Source organism: Homalodisca vitripennis, chromosome 5, assembly GCF_021130785.1.
Source record: "Homalodisca vitripennis isolate AUS2020 chromosome 5, UT_GWSS_2.1, whole genome shotgun sequence".
NCBI classification, from domain to species: Eukaryota; Metazoa; Arthropoda; class Insecta; order Hemiptera; family Cicadellidae; genus Homalodisca; species Homalodisca vitripennis.
This window is the reverse complement of record NC_060211.1, coordinates 87804382-87809794: the sequence shown is the minus strand read 5'-3', so window position 1 is coordinate 87809794 and position 5413 is coordinate 87804382.

Below are 5413 nucleotides of genomic sequence, written 5' to 3'. Positions count from 1 at the left end.
TAACCACGCTCATGCTCCAACTGAAGCATTAGTAGTTGGCAGTTTATTTTCTCATTTTCTATGTATTTTTTCCTCGTGAACTTATTTTTAACTACTTTGAGACATAAGTTTAAATTTTAATACATTAACATAGTTACATATCTCTAATTATTGTATACTAGCTGTTACACACAGCTTCACGCACACAATTTCTTGCTGAATAGCAGGAACATAAACATATCCTTTTTAAATGACATCAATGACTCTTCAGATATGTGTTAGAGTGGAAAATATTCTTTTCTCCTCATCCACTTTGTAAAACTTAACTTGAATCCTTATCTTAGGATTAACAGTAAAGTTATATACTTCCCAGTGTTTTGTCTAAATCTAATTGTGTGCTCATAAACTAGTGACACCATTTAACATGAAGATGTTATGTTATGAGTATACATGATAATATTATTTTCTCCTCATCCACTTTGTAAAACTTAACTTGAATCCTTATCTTAGGATTAACAGTAAAGTTATATACTTCCCAGTGTTTTGTCTAAATCTAATTGTGTGCTCATAAACTAGTGACACCATTTAACATGAAGATGTTATGTTATGAGTATACATGATAATATTATTTTCTCCTCATCCACTTTGTAAAACTTAACTTGAATCCTTATCTTAGGATTAACAGTAAAGTTATATACTTCCCAGTGTTTTGTCTAAATCTAATTGTGTGCTCATAAACTAGTGACACCATTTAACATGAAGATGTTATATGTTATGAGTATACATGATAATATTATTTTCTCCTCATCCACTTTGTAAAACTTAACTTGAATCCTTATCTTAGGATTAACAGTAAAGTTATATACTTCCCAGTGTTTTGTCTAAATCTAATTGTGTGCTCATAAACTAGTGACACCATTTAACATGAAGATGTTATGTTATGAGTATACATGATAATATTATTTTCTCCTCATCCACTTTGTAAAACTTAACTTGAATCCTTATCTTAGGATTAACAGTAAAGTTATATACTTCCCAGTGTTTTGTCTAAATCTAATTGTGTGCTCATAAACTAGTGACACCATTTAACATGAAGATGTTATGTTATGAGTATACAGGATAATATATTATTTTCTCCTCATCCACTTTGTAAAACTTAACTTGAATCCTTATCTTAGGATTAACAGTAAAGTTATATACTTCCCAGTGTTTTGTCTAAATCTAATTGTGTGCTCATAAACTAGTGACACCATTTAACATGAAGATGTTATGTTATGAGTATACATGATAATATTATTTTCTCCTCATCCACTTTGTAAAACTTAACTTGAATCCTTATCTTAGGATTAACAGTAAAGTTATATACTTCCCAGTGTTTTGTCTAAATCTAATTGTGTGCTCATAAACTAGTGACACCATTTAACATGAAGATGTTATGTTATGAGTATACAGGATAATATTATTTTCTCCTCATCCACTTTGTAAAACTTAACTTGAATCCTTATCTTAGGATTAACAGTAAAGTTATATACTTCCCAGTGTTTTGTCTAAATCTAATTGTGTGCTCATAAACTAGTGACACCATTTAACATGAAGATGTTATGTTATGAGTATACATGATAATATTATTTTCTCCTCATCCACTTTGTAAAACTTAACTTGAATCCTTATCTTAGGATTAACAGTAAAGTTATATACTTCCCAGTGTTTTGTCTAAATCTAATTGTGTGCTCATAAACTAGTGACACCATTTAACATGAAGATGTTATGTTATGAGTATACATGATAATATTATTTTACGCCTTCACTGTGACACAAGTCATGTACCGACTTTAGGGCAGCGGGGATAAAATCAGTGTGCTAGAGTCAATGTGTTGTATATATAAATAAGTTATAGAAAATCTATGATGGTTACTAAAACAGAAAATATTAAGCCCAACATTTAGTCCCCTGGCAAATCTCACATTATAGGATTTCTTGGGACCTGTAGTTATATGTTATTGCATTTTAAGTGTGCTTATTAGTTTAAAATAACTGTATTCGATCTTTAAGACTGCTTTTAATCCATTCCTTAACACTTCCTGTCAGTTTATGCCCCTCTAGCTTGGAACCCCCCATTTTTAGTCCATGTTTTGCTATATTACTACTGACTTCTTGAATCTCGACTTTTGCAAGGCAAGATGTTCTCCTACCATGGGGAATTTTCTCAAAATCCCTCTATGCAGCTGCTAATTTTGTTTAAGCTTTTAAACTAAACTCTGATCCAGTGTTTATACCCATGGGATGCAATAGAGTAATGTTAATCAATATCATCCTTGTATATCATTATAATTATCCATAAACTTTGTATAACTCCGACACGGATTTTGTATTACTATTAATCATGAGATTTATTTTATTGTGTACTAGCTGTTTCCCGCGGCTTCGCACGCGTCTCTTAAGCTTTGCCCGTATATTTCTTTGCCTTCAAATAGTGTTTGGCTATTTAATATACGTAAACTGTGTCGTAATTGCAGTTTATAATGTGCAGGCGCTTTGATAACTTTTATACCTTGCAGTACAGCCTGGTGGTGAGTTACATCAATGGGCATTGCATATAAACCTTCTACATAGAAAAATACAAATAAATACAAATTTTCATAGTGATCGGTCCAATAGTTTCTGAGTTTATAAAGGACAAACACACAAACATTCATTTATATATATTACTAGCGGGCCCGGCGCGCTTTGCTGCGCATTTCAATAATTTTTTGCAAAAGTTGCCCGCGGCTTCGCACGCAATTTCCCGTTGAAAACAGTACACTATATTCACTTATTCTTTTTCTATCACATTCTAAACATTGCTGAGATAATTGATAGTCGTTCCATCGTGAGCCTCTTGGGCGTATTATGAAGGTATGTACCATATTCCTGCCTCTATCTAGCTGTTACCCACGGCTTCGCACGCAAATCTTAAGAACCGAAGTCCTTATATTACTTAGTAAATTTTTTTTTTTACTATAATAAATTTTAGATTAAATTAGTTATATCTCCGATGCCACGATTGAGCTTGCTTTGTTGTCTCGATCGAGAGAATATGTACACACGGAGTTTTGAGAACCATACTTCTGTCAAAAAAAAACAACTAAGGTTGATTTTATAACATTCTTTATATTTGTAGCCAACGTAAGATAGTAATTATGATATCTGCATTACTCTTCTGATCAAGCATGAGCATGGTTTATATTAAATAAATATTGCAGTTAAAGGTGAATTTTTACGTCAAATTTGAATTGTATTATCTGGATAGTAAAGTCTATGTTTAACAGTGATTGCAAAAACAGTTTAAACAAAATTTGTCGTTTCTCTTAAGCTTACTCTATGCTTTAAAACTATAAGTGTAATATATGTTTACAAAGAACAGCTGATTAAAAATTTGAAAAGACGTTAACATATGTTTGCTGCAATGCATTTCTTATGGGTATTTCTGTAACCAGTGGGGCGGAATCCTGAATCGGGAAAGGATGGGCATAATAGCTTATAAACCTTCTCCGTGGAAAAATACATATACGTAACAAATTTTCAATCATAACGTCCCAATAGTCAGATACATTATGACTAATGAATTACTAATCATTTTTGAGTTTATTCATATCAAATAGATTAAAAATGGTAATTAAGAACCAGATTTTAAAAAATTACAATCGAGTTTCGTGTATCTGAAAATTTTAATGATAAATTTTTTTTGACATAATGTTTATCTGCTCTTTAGACTAAGTTGGAAGTTTGCTTTAATAACAGTTAGATATAGTTCCATTATGTTATGTTATAATACTATCAATCTAAAATTTTTATAAAAAATTAGATTAAATAACTTATTTAAATTGACTAAATTACATTTTCGTCCTTTAGTACTTATGAAATTAGATCACTGTAAAATTTCACTTTTTCTGAAGTGTAAAACATCCTGAAGTTACTAAGGTAATATTACAGAATTTAATTAAATTCGCAATAAATGAATTTAAAACCAAATTTGTATTGGTCAAATTATTAGCTCATAAATAAATATTAGTCATAAATCTAGATTAATTTTCTACTATAAATTATCTTTATAATGATCAATGACAATAATCAATTGTAGTATTAAACCTAGAAAGCATTCTCAAAGAATAAAGTCAAAATATCTGATATAAGTCATACATCATGTATATAAACATGGTGCGTAATTGATTTATGAAGTAATTTTAGATATGACTGGATGCTAACTCTTCGCATCAAGGGTCAGATAGTACATGTGTTTATACCTTAACATTTACAACTTGTACATTCAAAACACATTTTAATTAGTTCAATAAATATTGTAACATATTGAAATGAACGAGATACAAATCATATGGTTTAACTTTGAATTTACAAAATAAAAATATTCTTCAAAGCTTTTAATTTTTTTATTTGTATTTCTCTTAAGATTATGTGATGCAAATCTAAAAATGACTTGATAGTTTGATAAACATTATGACTGTTAAACTCATAAAGTAACTAATTTCATAATAATTTAAAAAAGACGTCAACAATTTAAGTAAAACTATTTCAAAGATTATTTTAAAATGTAAACTCATCGAAATTTCAGTGTAGAAGATGCAGGAAATCCTTTGATTGAGTTAGTTACCAGTGTAAAGATGGTGTTAAAGAAATGTAATGTATAGAACTATCAGTATAATATGAATATTCACGTCAATATTTATGATCTTTATGAATTTGTGGTCCTTCCTTGACAATATTTTAATGTGAAATGTTTTTGAAAATAAAATTAAACACTTTCATAAAGTTTATAAAATTCATTTTTTAAATACAGTAATTTGTTTAAAATGTTTTTACTGTATCTGATACCTAAATATTGCCTTACCAATAATTTGTATAAATCTGATATAGTAAATTATAGTCTAATTACTTATCTTTGATTTAATCATGACATCAATAGATCAAGACTTTAAAATTAAAAATTTCTCACATACAAACTTCTATTAGGTATGTGATAGTGACATTTTTTAGCCATTTCTGATTTTAGTGAAGTAAATTAGGTACCTGTTCTATTATCATTCGAGCTATTGTCCATAATGTAGTCAGGATAGTGTCGAGTCGCAACTATACATTAAGAATTTCTTACTTCTCATTTAAATCAATAATTCAATATGTTAGGCTATTCTCTAAAAATTACATATCATCAAAAATAAGAATTCATTTAACTATGTTGACTGTACAAAAATATTTTATCTTAATCATTGCTTGCTACATGTCTGATTGTGTTCATCTCATCTGCATGTCAATTACTTAATATGGCAATCAATCTACAATTTCATGTACTTTTCTGAATGTTTTGCACATTGGTTAAACCATTCAAGATTTTAAGAAATTAATGTAAATATTTATTATATCATATATTTAAATAACAGTT